Below are 25,467 nucleotides of genomic sequence, written 5' to 3'. Positions count from 1 at the left end.
TCAAATGTCGCCTCTTGTACTTCAGTGATATTACACAAAGTACTCAAATTTTCAATATGTGTATTTTATGTATGAGTGAAGCTTACAAATATCTCCTATATTTAGCTTTTCATCAACGTGTGCTCATCCTTTTAATTGTAATTTTTAATTTAAGTTTCTTTTAGGTTGTGCCTGCTCAGCTTTATTCATTTCCCATTACACTGGAAATACTGAGTTTTATGAATTAATCATATTATCCATAAAGTTTTGCATAGTTTTAATAGATTCTTCTAAAATCAGTACAGTTTCCTTTTGCAATTCAACTCCCAAGTTTGACCTACTCTATCTAAAAAATCCTCTCTGAGTGTCCCTTTCAAAATCACTTTTCTAAACTATTTTGGCAAAATTTTATCACTCCGTGGAATAAGTAGGCAAGTCAGGGACAGTTTTCTCACTGTTATACCTTCAAGATGAGGGTTTATACATAACATTTATAATCTCTTTGCAAAGAAAGGCCTAGATATAAAATGAACAATTTTTAAATACAAAGTAAATTTGTTAAAAAATTTAAAAACAGGTAAAATATTATTCTTTTCTTTCACCTTTAGAAATCATTGTTTATTTAACATTTAACTCACAGAATTAGTGCAGATTTGGCTAACACTATGTCCTATACATTTTATAAAATATAAAACGTGCATGTGTCAGAACTATTTGAACCATGTGTAGGAAATGGAAAAGTCCCCTTTCAATTTTCATTCCCTGCTATCATCTGTTTTCTATACAAAGGCAGCCAGGTCTTAAGCCCCAGGTACAGGAAATAATCCTGTCTTTACTGACCCCTGAGTTACAACGTCTAAAAATGTACCTTTTCAGACTCTTAGTTAACAGCTTATATGACATTCATCTTTTACTCCTGATAGGGGCAAGTTGTAACATGCAGTAAAGCCTGTGTTACATGCTATAGGTATACAAAGATGGCACTGTATCTTTCCATGTGCTATCCTGTAAAGAGAGAGACCAGTCAGATAAAGAATATTTATGCATTATGGCATTTAAAGAATGCCAATAAAAGGTGCCAGGGCATCCACGGCAGGAAAATGTTGACTCTAATGGACAATATCGTAGAGTCATCTGAGCCTAGCAATGAACAGGTCTGGAAATGATTAATGAATATTGTAGGAGGCATGCCAGAAGAATCTCAAGTTTAGAAGGAGGAAATGGTGCAAATAAAACCACAGAGGTGTGAAAGAATCATAGACAACATTTTTAAAAAAGAATTTAAAAAAGATGTCCAATTTAAAGAAAACAGTACAGGAGAAGTTGAAAAATAAAGTAACTAAATCATATTCAAAGGTGTGTCCCTTCTGTAAATGAGAAGAAAAAAATAACTGGGTGTTTCATACAAGTATCTCTGTGTTAAAAGATATCCCCAAGTTAGTGCAAGAAATGTTGTGAAGGGAAAAAACAGGCCTGTATATGAAACAGATCAGATGTTGCACTGTGTTTGGAAAAGCCTTCGTTCATAAGCCTGTTTTGAAAGTTTTGTTCTTTCTCTGGAAGAGACATTTTTTTTTTCTGTGGCTTCTGGAATATCAAGTGAATATCATTTTTGACTGCCATCATGAATCAGAGAAAGAAATACATCTTACAAGTTCTGATGTCATATTCTCCTCCACACCGCCATGTGCAGACTCCTGCAGATCTTCAACAGGACCTAGGAGAACATAGAGTGACGGTCAGTGCATTGGTGCTGCTGAGGAATCCCACAAGGGGCCTTGGGGGATGTGTACCCGGGCTGGAGTCTATGGACTGAGCTGCTGCTGGACCATTCTCCTTGGTGTTGAAGGAAGACAAAGGAGAGGGGCAGAAAGAATTGAAAGAGCCTTGGCTTTCTACTTAGGGCAACCTCATCAGTGTGAAATAGTCACCTTAAGAACAGGTTAATACAGAAAGGCACTGTACTATAGAAACAGGAAGTACATTTGTGGCTGCCTAGATCCAGGGGGGTGGGAGTTGGGAAAAATAGAGGAGTGACTACTAGTGGGGTTTCTTTGAGGGGGAATAAAGAGGTTCTAAGATTAGATTGTAACAATTGTTGCACAACCCTGTGAATATAGTAAAAACGCTGAACCACCTACTTTAAATGGAGGAGTTGTTTTGCATGTCAACTACATCTAAATAAAACTGTTTTTTAAAAAAAAGAATACGTACAGTGGTGGTACTAGGCTGTAGATGTTTCCTGCAACATGAGAAAAAAATAAGAAACACGATGAGGATCAGATCATGCTGGGTTCTGTTGGCAAAGGCCTTTTATCCACTTGTTGAAATAAAAAACCGGATGTCAAACAGTGATCAAGTCACTGGCCCCCAAATAAAGCACAGAGGATGCTTGTGGGGAAAAAAAAAAAAAGTTTCATTCTGTTTGAAGTAGGAGACAAGGTGGAAAGCAACAAAGAAGACTGAAATGTCTAAAAACAGCCTTGTGCATTGCCAGAGAGTGAAGGGATGCATGTAGATGTGGAAAGGGGTTAAAACAGCGAAAGATTGGATATGTTACAGTAACTGCATCCATTCTGCACATACTCAACCATCCGTTACAATCAGAAGTACAGAAATAGGATTATATCAGGAAAAATCATTTGCAAATGACAATACGCAAAAAACAGCCTGTCATTTGCATAAATAAGTTTTGTCAGTTTCAAATATTAATTCTTCTGACAAATTATTAAACCAACAAATAATACAATTAAAGACAAAAGGGATATAATATGTTTAATAGTACATAAAATTGTTATTGGCAAAAATAAAAGTGCAACTCAACTAATCAAATGCAGTTACAATTATACTAAAGCCCCTACTAGATGAAAGAATAGATAATTTGCAGGTCAGAATTGCACTAAGATAAAGTCCAGGCCCAAATACACATATCAGTGTTGTATTCATAATGATGCCTGACTCTCAGCTCTCCAAACCCAGTATTTTCTAAAACTAGTGAAGAGGAGTGTCAGTGAGGTGGAAAAGTTCATTCCCATGCTATCATTACTTAAATTTATGCAAAACTGCTCTTTGCGTGAACTAAATCACTAAAAGAAAAAAATCTCATAACGTCACAATTAAGAATACAATTCTGAAAGTAGATATACTATAAAATGTTCAATCAAGAGAAAAAGAAAATTAAATATTTTGACATATGTAACTATTTGTCTACTTTTGTAAAAATTTGAAGTTTATGGTGGGGACTTACTGAAACATCGAAAATTCGAAAAGGAAAAAAATTTTTATCTGCAGGAACTTCTCCAGCTTTACTGCTATTTAGTTCTCAGGTTATGCTAACAATGGAATCTATAAACCACTAAAAGCATTAATACGATAAACCATCACTAACTAAAGAAAGGAAAAGAAAAGGAAACTTTCAAGAAGAGAAGTCATTCTAAATTGCATGATAATCATATGAGAAAAAAATTTTCCAATTACTCTGTATTTTGGAGAGGATTCTAGAAATGGTAACATCAAGGTAAATTAATCATGCCATATAATACGTATTTTTACCCAGTACTTATTTTGTTTAATAAATGCCTTAAAATGAATATCAACCCATATATTTAATATATTTTATAGAGGTGTATCTCTCTGGAAAAAATGACTACAGATATAGTAGTCTGATTACTTATATGAGGTAGAATATTATTGGTTTAATAAGGTAAACATCCAAAATGTCCAGTTAATATTGCTCTTTTAATATTTAAAATTTATACATTTCCCCCATATTTTAACAAATTCTTAATTAGTGAAATTGAACTTGGGGAGATATACTAGTACAAGAAGAGAAGAAAGAGCATACGAGCTGCTACGTTTCAATAAAGGACATGCAAGTAACCAACATCTGCGAAGATGTTTTGAATTATCAGTAATTCTGTAAACATCAGCCAACTCATTGGGTTTTTTTAACTTGCAGATTGAGAGATATTGCAATACAATTTTGTTCTTATGCAAATTGTGCACATTTATCATAAATAGATAATCTAGAAGTTTAAATGAACCCTGTGATACCAGATCACCTGCGTTTAAGTCCTGGCTCTGCAAATTGCAAGTTATTGTAACCTTAGGCGCAATGCCCTGCCAAGCCATATCAGAGTTTGAGACAAATGGAAAAATGTTTATCCCCGTACATACTTACCTAAATATCCTTGTTTATTTTGAACCAAGTGGAGAAAGTTAATACAAGCTCACTAAATGTATTAACTAAAAAGTTAATACAAGCTCACTAAATATGGTATAATTTTTTTATTATTTTTTAATTTTTTATTTATTTTTTCATTATACTTTAAGTTCTAGGGTACATGTGCACAACGTGCAGGTTTGTTACATATGTATACATGTGCCATGTTGGTGTGCTGCACTCATCAACTCGTCAGCACCCATCAGCTTGTCATTTACATCAGGTGTAACTCCCGATGCCCTCTCTCCCCCCAACCCCTACAATAGGCCCCGGTGTGTGATGTTCCCCAAGTGATCTCCTTGTTCAATTCCCACCTCTGAGTGAGAACATGTGGTGTTTGGTTTTTTGTTCTTGCGATAGTTTGCTGAGAATGATGGTTTCCAGCTGCATCCATGTCCTAAGGCACACCTGTTTAGGGTACTTACTGTAACTGGAGCTTGCAGGCCTGGAAATTGTGTGTGAGTCAGTGTGTGAGTGGTGAGTGAATCTGAAGGCAGAGAACATTACTGTACACTACAGAAGACTTTATAAAAACTGTACACTTAGGTTACATTAAATTTATTTATATTTTTCTTTCTTCAGTAATAAACTAAACTTAGCCTGCAGCAACTATTTTGCATTAAAAACTTTTCAAAGTTGTTTAACATTTTGACATTTGTAATAACAATTAGCTTAAAACACAAATATACTGCAGTACAAAAATATTTTCTTCCCTTATATCCTTATTTAAAAAGCTTTTTTCTATTTTTTAATCTTTAATATTTTTAAATGTATAATTTTTTGTTAAAAATTAAGATGCAAACATACACATTAACGTAGGCCTACACAGGGTCATAATTACCAATATCTCAGTCTTCCACCTCCGTACTGAGTCCCACTGGAAGGTCTTCAGGGGCAATAGTACTCATGGAGCTCATCTCCTACAATAACAGTGCCTTCTTCTAGAATACCTCCTGAAGGACAGCCTGTTTTATAGTTAATTTTCTTAGTAAGTAGGCATATACTCTAACCTAATGATAAAAAGTAGAATATAGTAAATACATAAACTGGTAATATAGCCACTATTATTATCAAATATGAACTGTACATAATTGTATGTGCTGTACTTTTATGCAACTGGAAATTTAATAGGTTTGTATACATCAACATCACTACAAACATGTGAATAATATGTTGTGTTAGGATGTTAGGACACCTGCAATGTCAATAGATGACAGAAATGTTTTACCTACATCATAATCTTATGGAACCTTCATCATGGTCTGTTGTTGAGTAAAATGTCAGTATGCAGTGCATGACTGTATACATACAGACACACGTGTGTTTTATATATATACCATATATGTGAGCTTGTGTATATATGTATATGTATGGGTGTGTATGTGTATATATATATAGTGATATATATATAAAAAAATACATGTGGGAGGGCATATATATGTAGATATATAGAGAGATTAGATATAGATAGATATGGATATATATATGGAAATATGAAATGAAATCTATATGTGGAAGATATATAGAAATATCTATGTGGATATATGGAGAGAGCTATATAGGAAAACATATACAGTTGGCCCTTGAAAAATGGGTTTGAACTGCACAGATCCACTTATATGTGGATTTTCTTTCACCTTTGCTACTCCTAAGATAATAAGACCAACCTCTTCTCCCCATCCTCCTCCTCAGCCTACTTAATATGAGGAAGACAGGAATGAAGATCTGTAGGAAGACCCCCTTCAACTTAATGAATAGTTAAGTGGAATGATTTTTTTCTTCCTTATGATTTTCTTAATAACCTTTTTCTTTTCTGTAGCTTACTAGAATACAGACTATAATTCGTATAACACACAACATATTTGTTAAGCAACTCTTTATCACTAAGGTTTCTGGTCAACATTGAGTTATTAATAGTTAAGTCTGGGAAAATTAAAAGTTATATGTGAATTTTTGACTATGTGGGCTCTTGGTGCCCCTAAACTTCATATTGTTCAGGGTTTAACTGTATACATACATCTTTTTCTCTCCTTTTCTTGTCTCCCCATCCATATATATGTGTGTGTGTGTGTGTATGTGTGTGTGTGTGTGTGTGTGTGTGTGTGTGTATATATATATATATATGGATATGGCCTACAGTTTCCTGATTAAATCTCCAGCTCCTCTGTCTGTTACTCTTGAATGTAGTGTTCACTGGAGCTGTCATAGGTCCTCGGTCAACAGCAGCATTCTTGGGGACCTGCTGTCTCCTGCCCTCCCCTTGCTCCTACCCACAGTAGATTTGAAATCCCCTCTTATGCTAATGCCCTGCTTGCTTTTCCTCTAGATGCTGAGAGAATGAGTGGCCATCGAAAGCAATTCTGTTCATCAGACAAGAGTTCTTCCCATTTACACCACATCTGCAGTGAATTCCTCCACTGCAGTATTGAACCTTTTAAAGTCATCCATGAAGGTTGAAATCAACTTCTTCCAAACTCCTCATAGGATTGATATTTTTACCTCCTCCCATAAATGACAGATTTTCTGAATGTCATCTAAAATGGCAATTTTTTTCCAGAAGGTTTTCAACTTACTTTGCCCAGATCCATTAGAGGAATCACTGTAGCAGTTATAGCCTTAATAAATGTAATTTTAAAATAACAATACTTGAAAGTAAAAATTACTCCTTAACTGTGGGCTACAGGATAGATATTGTGTTAGCAGTCATGAAAACAACATTAATCTCCTTGTACATCTTCATCAGAGCTCTTGGGTAACCACATGCGTTGTCAGTGATCAGGAATACTTTGAAAGGAATTTCTTTTGCTGAACAGTAGATCTCAACAATAGGCTTAAAATATTCAATAAACCATGCTGTAAACAGATGTGTTGTCATCTAGGCTTTGATATTTCATTTCTAGAACAATCGCAGAGTATATTTAGCATAATTCCTAAGGGCCCCAGTATTTTCAGAAGGGCTAATGAGTATTATCTTCATCTTAAAGTCACCAGCTGTATTAGCGCCTAAAAAAGAGAGTCAGCCTGTTCTTTGAAGCTTTGAAGCTGGGCATTGACTTCTTCTCTCTAGCTACGAAAGTCCTAGAGGGCATCTTCTTCAAATAGAAGGCACTTTGGTCTACATTAGAAATCTGTTGTTTAGTATAGCCATGTTCATCAATTATCTTAGGCAGGAGAACTTCAGCTGGAGAACTTGCTGTAGCTTCTTGCATTTGTTTCTTTTGCGCTTTTAGGTTGGAGATGGTTTTATAAAGATAATTTATTTTCTTAAACCCCATGAATCAACACCTACTAGCTCAAACTTTTCTTCTTCAGCTTCCTCACCACTCTCAGACTTCATAGAATTGAAGAGGTTAAGGCCTTGTTCTGGATTAAGCTTTGGCTTAAGGAAATGTTTGATCTTTTTTATTCAGAACACTCAAATTTTCTCCATTAAGCCATAAGGCTGTTTTGCTTTCTTATAATTTGTGTGTTCACTGGAGTCACACTTTTATTTATTTTTTTTAGAGACGAGGTCTTGCTCTATTGTCCAGGCTTCAGTTCAGTGACACAATCATAGCTCACTGAAACCTTGAACTACTGGACTCAAGTGATCCTCCTGCCTGAGCCTCCCAGGTAGCTGGCACTATAGATGTGTACCACCACACTTAACTTTTAAAAAAAAATAAGTTCTCACTATGTTGCCCAGGCTGGTCTTGAATCCTGGTCTCAAGCCATTTCCTCAACTTAGCCTCCCAAAACTCTGAGATTACAGGTGCAAGCCACCACACCTGTCCTGGAGTAACACTTCTAATTTCCATCAAGAACTTTTCCTTTGCATCCACAACTTGGCTACTTGTTGCAAGAGGCCTAGCTTTCAGCTTATCCTGACTTTCAATGTGCCTTCCTCACTAAGCTTAGTCATTTCTAGCTTTTGATTTAAAGTGGCTCTTCCTTTCACTTGAACATTGTAGAGCTATTAATTGCCCTAAATTTTTATTGTTGTTTTAATATTTGCTACTACCACCAAGATCTGCACCTTCAGTGGCTCCTCCCAGGCCCATGTTCTATTAAGGGACACTGCAATGGCCCTTCTGCTCATCTTGACAGAGCGTCTTTAGGCTTAAGAGATCTGGGCACTGCTCCACCATTCCTGCTCTAGTTCCTCTACTAGCAATAGCTGCATATTGGCTCAACTCCTAAGTACTATCCATTTTCAGGGGCAGTTGAGTACTCAGTTGATTTGTTGCACACTCCTTAGTGGATTCTGACTTCTATGGTCAATGTACTGTTGTATAATCAACTAGCCTAATTTCAATATTGTTGTGTCTCAGGGAATAGGGAGGCCTGAAGCTAAGGAGACATGGAGCAATGTTCAGTCAGTGGAGCAATCAGAACACACACAACATTTATCAATTAAGTTTACTGTCTTATATGGGCATGTTTTGTGGTGCCACAAAACAATTACAATAGTAACATCAAAGATCACTGATCACAAATCACTGTAACAGATATAATAATAATGGAAGTTTGAAATATTGCAAGAATTACCAAAATGTGTCACAAAGACCTGATGGACTTGCTAGAGGCAGGGTTGTCAAAAACTTTCAATTTGTTCAATATGCAATATCTGCATGGTAAAATAAAGCATAGCACAATAAAAAGAAATATGGCAGTATACACTATTTATAATGTATATCCCTACATATAATATATATCTATGTATAATAAATGTACATATTGTTATATATCTGCAAATATATATGGTGAATATATATCCATGAGTTGCCAAATCTGTTTTCACATCATTATGAACCCTCACAAACATGCCAGCAAGGAGCCATGATGGCTGTGCATACCCAGGAACAGAGTTGATTAAAAACAACTGTCCCATTTACACAATGATACTGTGTCATATGACAAATAAATAACAGCAACCTGCCTATATGTAAAATTTTGACATCTTGCTTCTCATGAATTTTTTAAATTTTGATTTTTTAAATTCATTGACTTAAATATCATTTAACCTGATTACTGAGTTTTGGCACCAATTTTTAAAAATTAACTCATTTATTTTAAAATGATTTTCATTGTATACATTTATCGGGTACAATATGACTTTTTCATATATGTATATATAATGGAATAACCAAATCAAAGTAAATAACATATCTTCATCTCATAAACATCATTTCTGTGGTTAGAACATTTACAATCTACTTTCTTAGCACTTTTCAAGTATATAGCACATTATTATTAACTATAGTAACTCTGGTCTGTAACAAAATAAATGTCCAGAACTTAATCTTTTCTTTTAACTGAATCTTTGTATATTTTGACCAACGTCCATCCTAGTCCCCAGCCTATGATAACAACACCCTATTCTTTTGAGTTCAACTTTTTCAGATTCTACATAAAAGTGAGATCATACAGTATTTTTTTCTGTGCCTAGTTTATTTTACTTAGCATAATATCCTCCAGATTCATCCATAGTATCTCAAATAGTAAGATTCCCTTTATTCTAAGGCTAAATCTTATTCCATTGTGTGTATCCATCCCAATTTCTTTACCTATTCATCCATCAAGTGATATTTAGTTTATTGTCATATCTTGGCTATGAATGAATAATAATTCGCTATTATAAATAATGCTGCAGTGAACATGAGGCTGTAGATACCTCTGTGACATAACTGATTTCATTTCCTTTGGATATATACACAGAAATGGAATTGCTGGATTATGTGGTAGTTCTATTTTTAATTTTTGAGAAACCTCCACACTACTTTTCATAATGGCTGTACTAATTTACATTCCCACAAACAGTGTGCAAGGTTCCCCGTTCTCTATATATTTGCCAATACTTGTCTTTTGTATTTTAATAAATGCTCTTCTCACAGGTGTGAAGTGATATCTCATTATGGTTTTAATTTGCATTCCCCTGATGATTAGTGATGTGAACATTTTTTCCTATACCTATTGGCCTTTTGATTCTCTTCTTTTGAAAAATATTTATTCAGGTTCTGTGCCCATTTTTTAATCAGTGTATTTATTTTCTTTCATTGAGTTGAGTTCCTTATATATTTTTTACATTAACCTTTTATCAGATATATTGTTGATATAGTTTGAATATTTGTCCCCACCCAAATTTCATGTTGAAATATAATCCCCAGTGTTGGAGTTGGACCCTGGTAGCAGGTGTTTTGATCATTGGGGAGGATCCCTCATGAATGGCTTGGGCCATCCCTTTGGTGATAAGTGAGCTCTAGCTCTGAGTTCACATAAGATCTGGTCATTTACAAGTATGCAGCAGCTCCTGGCTACTCTTTCTCTCACTTGCCACTGCTATGTGGTATTCCAAAGCATAGCAAAGGCATCCCCTTTGCCTTCCACCATAATTGTAAGCTTCCCGAAGCCTCCCCAGAGGCTGAGCAGATATCAGCACCAGGCTTCCTGTAATGCCTGCAGAACTGTGAGCCAATTAAATCCTTTTTCTTTATAAATTACCCAGTCGCAGGTATTTCTTTACATCAGTGTGAATGAACTAATACAATGGTTTACAAATACTTTCTCCTGTTAAACAGATTGTCTCATTAATAGGTTGCTGAATGTTTCCTTTGCTGTGCAGAAGCTCTTTAGTTTGATGTAATCCCATTGGTTTATTTTTCCTTTTGCTGTCTGTGCTTTTGTGATAACATTCAGTAAATCTTTGCCAATACCAATATCATGGAGACTTTCTTCAATGTTCTTGCCTAGCAGTTTTATAATTGTAGATCTTACAGTTAAGTTTTTAAATGATTTTTAATTGATTTTTTATATGGGGTGAGTTTCATTATTTTGCATGTGGTAATCCAGTTTTACCCACCACCGTTTATTAAAGAGATTGTTCTTTCCCCGTTGTGTGTTCTTGGCACCATTATCAAATATCAGTGGACCACAGAATGTAGGTTTATTTATGGGTTCTCTATTCTTTTCTATTTGTCTATACGTTTGTTTTGGTGCCGCTACCATGCTGTTTTGATTATTATAGCTTTGTAGTTGACTTTGAGATCAATTGGTGTGATGTCTCCAGTTTTTTTCTTTTTGGAAAAAAATTTTGAGTATGCAGGGTCTTTTCTGGCTCCATGGAAATGTTAGAATTGCTATTTCTATTTCTGTCCAAAAATGTTATTGGGGTTTTCTGGAGGATTGCACCGAACTTACAGGTCACTTTGGGTTGCACAGATATTTTTGCACTGAATTTAACAGTGTCACCTGTCTTACCTTCATCTCGGCCCTAATTAGGCAAGTTACATAACTGCTCTGTGCCTCAGTTTCTCCACCTAAAACTGTGTTGTTTCTTATAAAACACTTAGAACAATATCTGCCAGCAAACAATAAGTACATAAAAGATGTTATTGTCATTATTATCATTAACATTAACCTTTTTGTCTTACCTCTGCTTTCATTTTCAGAAAATGTAATTCTTCTGAGTAATATCTTCCTGGAGATCTGCATCCACTGGAGAAATGACTCAAGGTAGTATGAACCACAAAGCAAAGATTAGGATTACACTGATTTAATAAGAAAATATACTCATTCTCAACATGTCATTATCATGGCTAAGAAACAGATTTTAGAATATTTGATTTTCATTAAGGCTCCTTAGCCATAGAGCCTGGCAATTCAGTAATAAAGCATGACATAGCTAAGAGAAGAACAGAGGAATCAGTCTGTCTTTTTGAGAACATTCTTTGAATTGATTCCTTTTCGATATTCTTAAAGAATATGCTGACTCAATTTATAGTTATTTCAATGATGTAAAGATGCTAGAGAAAGGAGTGTGAAAGCAAGAAAATGACACACTGAAAGAAGATAGTCAAGGTCTGGCGCTCTTTCTGGGTATTAGCTACCTCTCCCTGCCCCTGCTAGCCCAGTTCAGTGATGTCAGAGCCAGGCTATGCCTCTGCCACAGGAATTAGAATTCAAGTCCTTCCCCTATTGGGAAAACAGGCTCTCTGTACTTATGACAAGATTATCAGCATGACAGGAACACTTTGTGTTATGCCAATAAGATATTATTTTTCCAACAGCTTCAACAGGGAAATATATTATTCTTAAAAATTTAGACAGAAATAAAAGTTCTATTTATGTTTTCTGGCAGATCTTATTTCTCTATTTATTTGCACTTTGAATAGCAGAGTTCCCTTTCATGAATATTCTAATCAGATTGAAGATATCTTCCATAGCAGAGTTCCCACAAATGGCAGTACCAAGTATAGTAGAGCAACAAATATCTGCCTTTGGCAGCAGGTGAAAGTTCTGTTTTTCACAAGTAGTTCCAATGCATCTTGGGTACTCATATCAAGAACCTCAGACAATTTTAAACAAAGAAGAGCTGTCATATTTTGCCTCCACATTTGCTGTTACATCAGGATGAGTTTTAGAGTCTCTGGCTGTTCTTTCAGTAATTAGTTCATTTAAATATATGAAAAATGTAAATTAGGATTCTACTGTTTCTGAAAGAATGAGCTAACTTTGTGAATGACTGAATAAATGAATGACCCGTTGACAGAAATAGTACAAAATGTCTGACATGTTTTCTTATTTTTGACACCCCCAGTTAATCTTCCATGGCAATAAAACTTGTTCAGTGAAAAAGACTATTTTTTTCACTGGTAAAAATAAAATTAGCCTAAAATGTCACTGGAACAGTTTTGAACTGGGGAAAACATGCCAGCTTGAAGAAACTTTTTTCTGTCAAATATTTGGTTAGGAGAAATGACAGAACCAGCCAGTAAAAAAAAGCTCCACATTTTAAAATAATAGAATAAATCTTCTAAAAATACAAAAGTGTATCAATTACCTTTAACTAACCATTAAACATTTAGCCATTTATATTAGAGACACTCAGTACAGATCTTAAAGGAGATGTGCCCTATCAATAATGCTTAATACCATTTCTTGGACTCTGGCAGATAATGACTTGAGATTTTTAAGGCATAAGAAATTCTATAGCAGATTAAACACGTTTTATCTTCTTTACTCATTTAAGGTAAGAGAGAAAAAATGTATACACTGCTCTCCATGTGACAAAGATATACTTTGAGGATTCTGTGATAATTATATCATAATCTCCATCCTGAACTGAATTATAGTACAAAGGATGAGACACCCAGGCCATCATGGGGCCACTGAATAAGTGCTGCGATAGGCCTAGGGGAAACCTAGCCTTGGAATGAGAGGATGAGGAAAACTTTTTTGGTATATGTGGTGGCTAGAAGAATCATAACTAACCCAGGAGTTAATTATAATCCTTCATAAGTAGATATGAATATTCCTGAAGATTTCAAACTGTGTAAAATATGCCAAATTGTGGTACCTGCTATAATTACAGATCCTTTTAAGAGAAATTATCCCAAACCACTTCTCCATGTTATAGCTCATGACTGAAGGGCAACCATTTCTTGGGCTCTTATCTTGTCATCTGCCCAGCCTTAAAGGTTGACCTCTACAATAGCAATATGATAAGTAAATCATATTAATGTTCTTTAAAAAGTAAAAGAGTTGGCAGTTTTGGCTGAAGTCCAAAGAATGCCTTGAGAAAGGCAAAGAGATAGAATAGAAGATACACACAATGTGAGGTTCTAAGGAAACAGGTAATAGCAGTAGACTCTCCCTGTAGATACCATGTTGAAGATGTGGCAGTCAAGAGTAATAGGGAAGCAACTATGTTAAGGGGAGAGAAGCAGAACTGGAAAAACAATTCATAAGTCAAAGGCAGAAGAAAGGGAGGAAAGTTCTGTTTCTAAGATCTCAGCTATGGGTCAAGCTTCAATCTCCATAAGACCGTCTACCTTTAAATTTCTCATATTTATTGAATCCCTGCCTTCCTTACTGATCACGGAAGTAATTTTCCATTACTTAAAATAATATGAGTGTCTGTCCCTTTCAGCCAAATGGGTCTAACTGCAACAGAAGTTATCAATCTTGTTTACATCTACAGAAAAATGTTTTAAGATCCCCAAATTATTCGTAATAATTTAGTAAAAATACTTCTCAGGGAAAGGGGGCAAAAGCTTAAAACAGTAAATATGTAGGACAAGACTATGTAACTTAAATATTAAGTGAAATTATTGGTATTCAATTTTATTCATAAAAGAAGAGAAGAAGAAAAGCATCTCTTGCTAATATCCTGCTGTGCACACTGACATTTAAATGGATACGGAAGAACCGTGTGTCTACATTGAGTTCCTGCTCACTAATCAAAACTGCTGTGCATCACCTCAGAAAATGGCTCTGCAGTCCTTCAGGCCAATCTACATAACTCTAACGATTTTCATGGTTAAGTGACTCAGAGCAGATCTTTTCCCTAGTCATTTTAGAATCTTCATTGAGTTCCTCGCTTTAGTGGACAAAGCCAGGCCCACTCTGTGATGCTTCATTATTCAGTTATAAAGGATAAGAAAACAGTGATTAAGCAACTCGTGTATTATGTGCTGGGCCCTCTCCATAGGCCTTCTTATTTAATTTTAACAATAGCTTGGTGAATTTAGGTTACCCTTCCTTGGCAAATAAGAAAACTGACATTAGAAATTTGCCCAAAGGTCACACCATTAGGATTTGAATTCAAGTTTGTCTGACTCCAAATCACCTACTCCATGCTCTCATCCAAACCCACAAAGATATTTTCTGTCCTCATGCTTGGTTTGATCCCCAACTGACTCTTTTACGCTGAAACACTAGACACAAGGACACCAAGAACTTCAGATGCCATAGTGGGTCAGATAGGCACAACCATGATACTGAAGAAGAAACTGTTAGAAAAACATACTAGGTAATGGTTAGCTGTTCTCAATAGACTCTTCTGGTGTGATTTATCTATTTTTTTCTATAGAAATTTTCATCTAAGAAGTTAATATTCATAATCTAACAGAAGTCACTGGCTAGTCACAAGTTAAAAAATGCATATCTTACTTCCTTAACATTCAGTCTTTTCCTTCCTTTTTTAAGTAGAGGGGAAAAAGAATAGGGAAGTTTTTCTCCTCCACCTTTTCCATTTTACATTGACAATATCCTTATGTTTGTTTCTCATTATCCACAAAGTCAGGCTGGGGGCAGGCAAGAGAGAGATGATTAATTTTGTTCAAGCCTATCTTTAAAATCCACTGTTCTTGTTAGTTATTGCTGTGTAACAAAACATTCAAAACTCAGTTACATTTTTTTTTAAAATCCACTTTATTAGGCTTACAATTCTGTGGGTCAAGAACTTTGTCAGGGTTCAGTAAAGATGGCTTGTCTTTGTGCCATGATGTCTGGGCTTCAGGCAGGGTAGTTCAATTGTCAGGATATGGTGGAAAACCATGTGTTCTTGGACCTCACTACTGTTCGTTATGGCATCTGCTGGGTCTGGAATGTCCAGAATGGCTTCTTCACATTCATAGTTAGTGTCTAGACTTGAATGTCAAAACAACTGGCAGTTAACCAGTATTGCTTTCTTTAAAAAATATATCATCTTCACATTTTACATGACTATTTTGGATTTCTTCATAGTGTGGACTTCTCAGGGTGGTCAGACTGCTGATGTACTGTTCCACTTCTCCTAAAGAGAACTTTTCAAGAGACAAGAAGTAAAATCTAGCAGATTCTTAAGGTCTGAGTTCAGAAATGCACGAGGTTTAATTTCTACTTTATCCTCTTAGTCAAAGTAGTCACAGAACACACTCAGATATGAAGAGAGATGACATGAACTACTGGGAGGGATATAAAAAATGCATGCTTTCCATCTGCCACACCTTATCTCCTGCATCTTTCCTCTCCATTCTACCTGTGTCACTATTAGCATGAAGTCCTTATTTAATGAATACTTTTAATTTTTTTTAATTAAAGACTTACTCTGTGCTACCTACTGTGCTTATATGATAAGGAAATAAATAACATGCATAATAGGGGTTCTACTCCTTACTAACTTGCTGTGAAAAAAAACATTTACTAACTGAGCAATTCACTTCTTCTCTGATCCATTTTTGTCAGTTGTAATAAATGTACCTCACAGAGATGTTTTGACAATGAAATGAAATAAGACAGGTAAATTGCCTAACACAGTACCTGAAATATATTAGACAGTGACCAGTCAAATTTCCCTTTCCTAAATTAAGATAATTATGGTTAATGTGTATAGTTTAGATATGCATATATGTGTTTTAGGGGAGGAGAAAAAATTAAAGTAAAATTCTATTCTGGCAATGCCAGTAGCATAACAGAAATAGATTATTTCATGCTCCATTTCTGGAAAGTGTGGAGTAGTGATGGATAGGTTTATTTTGGGACATTGAGAACCTAGCAAGTCTACCATCATTTAACAGTGGAAAGAGAAGCAACCTAGGAAAACACTCAAATAGTAATAATCAGTTAGGCCTAATGCATTACTTTGTCCTACACACAGTTCTCTTCTCATTTATGGCAGTCTTCCTTATATTATAGCAGTGTTTGATCATAAATGAGTGCAAACATTTTTATACCACATTATTACCATTTAAAGAATAAGACATATTAAATTCACTTTTGTTTTACATTCTATAGCACTTATAATAGTAGTTTGCACGTAGTAAGTACTCAATAATTAATTGATCCATCAATTCAAGGGGTAATAGTGACAGTAGACTAATAATATAGAGATTTTGCATTTTTAGTATATGTTCAGTTCAATGCTTGTTCCTATTAACAATAGGTACTATAATGTAACCATGTTAATTTATATTTTAAAAGTTTAGGTATATAATAAATTTCTCTCTTAAAGGGCAAAAAGAGGTTAAACCTAGACATGTCTAAACAGAGGCCAACTGACCATATGTTAGGAATATTAAGAAGGAATCCTTTCCATTGCTTGGCATGCACTGGCTGTAATTCTATACAAAAATCACAATGTGCTAAGTGCTGGACAAAATATAAAATGTAAACATAGTTCCTGCCTTGTAAATATCTAAAATAAATTACACTAAAAATTATCCTTTTATTTAACTAAAACGTAGTTGCCCTACCCGGAAGAAGATGATTAATGTACAAGAAACTGCTAAAAGCCTTCAAACGGCTGTGTTCCAATTACAGAAATATGATCATGAGTCTAAAATACAAATAGAATTGCATACAATCAAAGGATGTTATGGCAGTGTTTTCTATTTGAATCCAGATTTTCAGAAACCAGGTCAATGGTAGCTAGGAGCTTTTCTATTAGGTCCAAAGGAACTTACTTAAATCTGTCATTGTTAGTTTTCATAAGTGAAAAATGCCTTAGTCTGCTGTTTACATACCTTTAGATAAACTATCCAAATGTTGCCAAAACTACTGTAACTGAAAATTTATATACAGAGAAATATCTATAATCCTAATCAGAGGATTAATTTACATCTTTGAAAAACAATACCAAGTTAGAATGGAGAGAAAAGTTCATGAAATATTTTGTGTGACCATGATACCTAACAAACCTAACACTGTGATTACTAAGTGCCCACTCCATTTAATAATACAAGAAAAGTGTCTTTTATTGATAATACACACAGTTTGGTTTCCTTGGCTATACAAAACAAAATTCAACCATTATACTCCCTTCTAGACATCAAGAAGAAAAATGATGTGGCCTGAAATTGATTTCTGAAAAGCAAGAGGGAAACCAAACATCTGAATGAACAACAACAACAAGAAATTTAAAATATATAAACACTGGTGTTGTAACAAAGATGGACTGAATTGTGGGCCACTCTCCACTTGGTAGCTGAAACCATTTGAACCCTATGTTCTTAAAATGCAGACAATCATTCCATCAAGTTACAAGATAATTTAGAGACAATAATGAAATGAATGAGGTATAACTAAGTAAAATGTTGGTTATGTTGTTAGAAAAACTAGACCAGTATATGTAAAGCAATTAGAAAATGTGGAATAGTTTGTTATTCAGTATTGAACTATCTGGTACAGATAATAGGTCTCTAGGAGTTCAAAGAAGGGAAGGATTCATGTAGCATAACATGATTTTGCAAGACTGCAGAGGTTTGAACTCTGAGTCCCACAGGATAATTAGGATTTGGAAAGGAAAAAAGATTTTTAAAAATGCTTTTATACACTTTCCAGATGGAAAGACTATACGACAAAAAGAAGAAGGTAAATAATTTTATTATGTACAATGTGTTGGTTTTCTTATCAGTAAAATAGGATAAAATTGTATAAAATTGTTTTGAAAATTTAAAGCGATAATATGTATGAAGAATTCATGTTAAGCCTGAAACATCAGCCTAAGAATTTAAATAAAATACCTTTTAAACATACACCTAAGAACTTAATAAAAAGGATTGCTTAACAAGAGTTTGTCAGTTAAAAATTAAATTAATAGGAGCAAACAGTGTTAACTGGTTGCCACAGACTGAAAAAGCAAATAAAGGTTCTACTATGTAGCTTAGTTTTCTGTTCCTGGAAGTGACGAAAACCATTTCGTTACTTATTAAGGGGAATATGAAGCAATGTCATATTGTGAAAGTTGATGTGATGAATTCCTACTAGCTCTTCCTTTAATCTTTGAGTTTTCAAGTTGGCGTGGCTCTATCATGGACTACCCTGAGGTTTCTGAAGAATGTGAACCATTCCTTATCTCTAGAATATAATAAGAAAATGGTAATTCCTGTTATTATAAACTTCCTCAGAAACTTGCAGAGTATTTACTTTGCTGAACTTTGGCTATGTGTGTGTTTGTATGTGTATATCCGTGAGTGGGGGTGGGTATGTGAGTTGTGTTTTTTTAAGAATACTTATTGTCTGAATGGGGCTTAACATAACTTTCTCAGAAAGAAATTTTACTACTTTATTTTTCTACTTAGAAGAGAGAAGTTTTTTTAATAAAACCTTAGTCTATATTATTATAGTGCCAAATGATAATAATCCACCATGGAAAAATTCTTAAACAATACTTTTGTTAAATTAATTTGAAATGTATATAAAAAGAATGTCCTAGGCTAAAATATCTATAATATTTTTTCTTTAAAGGGCCAGATGGTAAATATTTTAGGCTCTGTGGGCCATATGGGCTCTATTGCAACTACTGAACTCAGTCATAACCGTTGTAGAAAACACACAGATGAATGGATATAGCAATGTTAAAATAAAGCCTTATTTACAAAAGCAGGTTATAAACAGGATGAATTTGGTCCACAAGCCTTGGTTAGACAACTCCTGTTCTAGGAGCACAGTTGAAAATATTTCTTATATAAATTAGATGGCTTCTCAGATTCATAGTTTTAAAAGTTATCTGCAAAATCCCCAAGGATTTTTGAAGAAAGGTTTTCTCTTTAGATACTTGCATACCAAGGGTTACCTCTGTGATAAGTTAAGACTCCCTTTTAAGAAGTAAATACTTAACTAAGTCTGCAGAAACTTCTTTGGAAACATGACTCTCACAATTAGACAACATTAAGAAAGAAAAACACAGCTGGATAGAATACTGTGGACTAGTAATCAATAGAATTGCTGGTTATGTCATGTGAGGACAATAGATCTTAATTTAGTTTCATTCTCTTCTCCTCTTTTCACACTATATACTCTTCTTTATCTCATAATAGTACATATTAAATATGTCATTGCTCAAAACCACATAGTAGACATATTATATTTTTGAGGATGATTTGGTTGTTATAATTTCAATGTTTCATTATGTCAAGCAATCTTTATCCTACTTTTCTTGTTATGAGAATTTATAGCATCTCTTTCTTCCCTCCTAACACAGAACCACAGGTTACCAGGGTATTAGCAAAAGCTTTCTCAGTGTGATGAGGTAGGATTTTCATTTGAATTAAAAATTAGACCTCATTGAATAGAGCATATTGAATAGGATAAAGAAGATATGTGTCTCACTTCTGAACAAGAGAAAACATCTTAATATTATATACTTCTGTCATTTGACAGAATGTATTGCATCTTAGAAATATATTAACCAATTGTCTGCTCTTGACACAAAGATTTTTTCCAATTATTTGCTATTTCAAATAATGTTATGATGAATATTTAAGAACAAATCTGTAAGTACTTAGGAAAATTCCTGGAAATAGAATACATCCAACTAGTATTTTGAGTTTTTTCCTCAAAACTTTGGATTGGTCTGGGATATTATTGTTTTAATTAATTTTGCCATCTTGATATGTAATAGTATTATAAATCAAAGTTGTTTAACCTATATTTTATAAAGTTTAAACATTTTTATGTTTATTTGTCATTTGTATTTAATCATTTAAAACTTTATTATTTCAACCAATATTTATCATTGTCTACTTCGGCTAGAAACATTAGAGGGTATTTGAGAATACAAGGTTGATGCCCTCTAAGAACATATGTATCTGTCAATCAATTAATGGACCTTTACTAAAGGTCTTCAAGGCACTGAGTATATAGAAGTGAAGTAAAAAGGCCAGGCACAGTGGCTCACGCCTGTAATCCCAGCACTTTGGAAGGTCATGGTGGGTATGATTACTTGAGGCCAGGAGTTTGAGACCAGCCTGGCCAAAATGGTAAGACCTCATTTCTACTAAATTACAAAAAATTAGCTGGGCATGGTGGCATGCATCTGTAGTTCCAGCCACTCGGGAGGCTGAGGCAGGGGAATCACTTGAACCTGGGATGTGGAGATTGTAGTGAGCCAAGATTGCACCACTGCACTCCAACCTGGTGACAGAGCAAGACTCCGTCTGAAAAAAAGAAAAAAGAAAAGAAATGAAATAAACAGAAAGTCTTTGTCCCAAGGAGGAAGGGAAAAGATATTAAATATATATATGTTAATGTATCATACATTTTTTAGATACTAACTATTTGAAAAAAGCAAGAGTAATATGACAGAGAATTATAAGGAAGTTTAGAGGGAGAAGCTTGTTTACTTACATGGGCCTGATGAAGTAGCATTGAAGTTAAGACCTCAGTGATAAAAGGAAAGTCATGGTGTCTGGAGGGTCTTTAAGTCTAATGCAAAAGCAGTTATAAAAGGTTGTGATATAGTAATGAATTTACTGTCCTGGAGGATTAGGAAAACAACAAATGAAGCCAGAGTATGAAGCTGTGATTGGAAGGAAATGAAATCAGAAGCTAAGAAGTAACTGGATCATGCAGGACCCTATAGGCCAAATAAGAAGCTGAACTCTTTTTTAAGCTTAATAGAGAGCTACTTAATGTTGAGTAAGGAAATGATCAGTAACTTTCTGATAAATTGTTAGAAAATAGAGTAAAATGAGTAGAAGCCTTGATGAAGTAGTAGATCCAGAGGACAAAATAATAGGTAAAGCTAAAGAAACAAGATTAGTCTGAATGCTTTAACAAGGAATGAATAAAAAAATAATGAACTATGGGATTGTGTAAAGAGACCAAACCTATGGCACAATGGCATTCATGAAAGAGAGGGAGAGAGAGCAAGCAACTTGAAAAACATATTTGAGGATATTGTATTTTTTCATTTTTGTCTGACTGAGTTGTTTCAAAGAACCAGTCTTCAAACTCTGATATTCTTTCTTCAGTTTGACCTATTCTGCTGTTAATAGTTCCAATTGTATTAGAAAATTCTCGAAGTAAGTTTTCAGCTCTATCATATCAGTTTGGTTCTGTCTTAAAATGGTTTTTTTGTTTTCCAACTTTTTTATTATTTTACTGGATTCCTTAGATGCCTTAGTTTGGGTTTCAACTTTCTCCTGGATCTTGATGAAGATCATCAAAATTCTATCCAGATCCTGAACTCTATGTCTATCTTTTCAACCATTTCAGCCTGGTTAACCATTGCTGGATACTTAGTGTGGTCATTTGTAGATAAGAAGACACTGGCTTTTTGAGCTGCCAGTGTTCTTGCACTGTTTCTTTCTCATCAACATGGACTGATGTTAGTTTAATCTTTGAAGTTGCTATCATACTTAAGGATATTGTCCACAAAAATATCCACAAGCTCACTAGAGAAATTGATATCAAAATTCAAGAAATCCAGAGACCTCTGTGAGACACTACACCAGGTGACCATCCCCAAGATACATAGTCAACAGATTCTCCAAGGTCAAACTGAAACAAAAAATATTAACGGCAGCTAGAGAGAAGGGGCAGGCCACCTATAAAGGGAACTCCATAAAGCTAATGGCAGACTTTTCAGCAGAAATGCTACAAGCCAGAAAAGACTGGGGGCCTATACTGAGTATTCTTACAGAAAAAAAAAAGTGCTAACCAAGAATTTCATATCTGGCCAAGCTAAGATTCATAAATAAAGGATAAATAAAATGCTTTTCAGACTAGAAAATGCTAACTGAATTCACTACTACCAGACCTGCCTTGGAAGAGGTCCTTAAGGGAGTGCTAAACATGGAAACTAAAGAATGCTACTGGCCACCACAAAGCACACTTAAGTACATAGACAATGACACTATAAAGCAACTACACAATAAATCTGCATAACAGTCAGCTAACAACATGGTGACAGGATCAAACCCACACATATCAATATTAACCTTAAATATAAATGAGCTAAGTGCCACTTAAAAGGCACAGAGTGATAGATGAATAAAGAAGCAAGACCTGACTGTATGCTGTCTTCAAGAGACCCATCTCACATGCAATGATACCCATAAGCTCAAAGTAAAGGGATGGAGAAAAATCTATCAAGGAAAAAAAAAGAGCAGGGGATGCTATTCTAATTTCAGAAAAAAACAAACTTTAGACCAGCAAACCAACAATGATCAGAAAAGACAAAGAAGGACAATAAACAATGCTAAGGGATTAAATTAAACAGACTTAAATATTTTAAATATATATAAATTAAATGCTCAAGCACCCAGATTAATTAAACAAGTTCCAAGAGACCCACAAAGAGACTTGGATAACCTCAAAATAATAGTAGGAGAATTTAATACCCTACTGACAGTATTATACAGATCACTGGGACAGAAAACTAACAAAGACACTTGGAACCTAAACTCAACACTTGATCAAATGCACCTAACAGATGTCTATAGAACAGTCCACTCAACAACAACAGAATATACATTCTTCTCATCTGCACATGGCACATACTCTAAAATAGAACACATGCTCAACCACACAACAATTTACAACAAATTAAAAAAATATATACTAACCACACTTTCAGACCACAGCATGGTAAAAATTAAATTAAATACTGAGAATATTTCTAAAAACCCAAAATTACATGGAAATTAAACAACCTGATCCTGAATGACTTTTGGGTAAACAATGAAATTAAGTCAATTATTAGTAACTTTTTTGAAACCGATGAGAAAAAAGATACAACACATCAGAATGTCTGGAATAAAGCTAAAGCAGTGATAAGAGAAGAGCTTATAGTAATAAACACTCACATCAAAAAGTTAGAAATATCTCACATTTACAACCTAACATCACACCTTGAGGAACTAGAAAAAATAAGAGCAAACCAACTCCAAAACTAGAAGAAAAAAAGAAATAACCAAAACCAGAGCTGAAATAAATGAATCTGAGATGTGAAAAAACATACAAAAGATCAACAAACCCAAAACTTAGTTCTTTGAAAAAATAAATTAGATTGATAAACCATTAGCTAGAATAATGAAGGAAAAAGAGATTCAAATAAACATAACCAGAAAAAAGAAATGGGACATTACCATCAACCCCACAGAAACATAAAAATCTCTCAGAGGCTATTATGAACGTAATAGTCTATTATGAACATCTCTATGCACATGAACTAGAAAACCTAGAAAAAATGAATAAAGTCTTGCAAACATACAGTCTCCCAAGATTGAACCAGGAAGAAACTGAAACCCTGAAGAGACCAAAAATGAGTTCTGAAATTGAACCAGTAATGAAACGTCTACCAACCAAAAAAAGCCCTGGACCAGATGGATAAAAAGTCAAATTCTACCAAATATATAAAAGAGTTGATATCAATCTTACTGATACTATTCCAAAAAAATTGAGGAGATGTGACTCCTCCCTAACTCGTTTTATGAGGCCAGCATTATTCTGATACCAAAACTTGACAGTTACACAACAAAAAATAGAAAACTTCAGGCCAATATCCCGGATGAACATAGATGCAAAATTCTTCAACAAAATACAGGCTAACCAAATCCATCAGAACACCAAAAAGCAAATTCAGTAAGATCAAATAAGCTTTATCCCTTGATGTAAGGCTAGTTTAACATACATAAATCAAAAAACATGATTCATCACATAAACAGAACTAAGAATAAAAAACACATGATCATCTCAATACATGCAGAAAAAGCCATCAATAAAATTCAACATTCCTTCATGCAAAAATCCTTCAACAACTAGGCATTGAATAACATACCTCAAAATAATAAGAACCATCTATGACAAACCCATAGCCAACATCATACTGAATGGGCAAAAGCTGGATGCATTCTCCTTGAGAACTGGAATAAGATGAGGATGCTCACTCTCACCATTCCCTTTCATCATAGTGCTGGAAATCCAGTATTTTATTGAGGATTTTTGCATTGATGTTCATTAAGGATATTGGTCTAAAATTCTCTTTTTTTGTTGTGTCTCTGCCAGGCTTTGGTATCAGGACGATGTTGGCCTCATAAAATGAGTTAGGGAGGATTCTCTCTTTTTCTATTGATTGCAATAGTTTCAGAAGGAATGGTACCAGCTCCTCCTTGTACCTCTGGTAGAATTCAGCTGTGAATCCATCTGGTCCTGGACTTTTTTTGGTTGGTAGGCTATTAATTATTGCCTCAATTTCAGAGCCTGCTATTGGTCTATTCAGGGATTCAGCTTCTTCCTGGTTTAGTCTTGGGAGAGTGTAAGTGTCCAGGAAATTATCCATTTCTCCTAGATTTTCTAGTTTATTTGTGTAGAGGTGTTTATAGTATTCTCTGATGGTAGTTTGTATTTCTGTGGGGTCGGTGGTGACATCCCCTTTATCATTTTTTATTGCAGGTATTTGATTCTTCTCTCTTTTCTTCTTTATTAGTCTTGCTAGTGGTCTATCAATTTTGTTGATCTTTTCAAAAAATCAACTCCTGGATTCATTGATTTTTGGAGGGTTTATTGTGTCTCTATCTCCTTCAATTCTGCTCTGATCTTAGTTATTTCTTGCCTTCTGCTAGCTTTCGAATGTGTTTACTCTTGCTTCTCTAGTTCTTTTAATTGTGATGTTAGAGGGTCAATTTTAGATCTTTCCAGCTTTCTCTTGTGGGCATTTAGTGCTATAAATTTCCCTCTACACACTGCTTTAAATGTGTCCCAGAGATTTTGGTATGTTGTATCTTTGTTCTCATTGGTTTCAA

At 34.6% G+C, this 25,467-nt stretch overlaps 1 long non-coding RNA gene across 1 annotated transcript in view; it reads left to right on the top strand.

Annotated features, from left to right (window-relative positions):
* LOC105473348 (uncharacterized) overlaps positions 1 to 25,467 on the top strand; it is an 83,564-nt gene that overhangs the window by 5,302 nt on the left and 52,795 nt on the right. The window contains exons 2-3 of the long non-coding RNA XR_011609029.1: positions 11,629 to 11,692; positions 17,766 to 18,817. This is a non-coding gene — a long non-coding RNA (uncharacterized lncRNA). The remainder of the gene's footprint in view (positions 1 to 11,628; positions 11,693 to 17,765; positions 18,818 to 25,467) is intronic.

The sequence above is a fragment of the Macaca nemestrina genome, chromosome 10 (genome assembly GCF_043159975.1).
Source record: "Macaca nemestrina isolate mMacNem1 chromosome 10, mMacNem.hap1, whole genome shotgun sequence".
NCBI lineage: Eukaryota > Metazoa > Chordata > Mammalia > Primates > Cercopithecidae > Macaca > Macaca nemestrina.
This window is presented reverse-complemented; position numbering and strand designations above follow the sequence as displayed.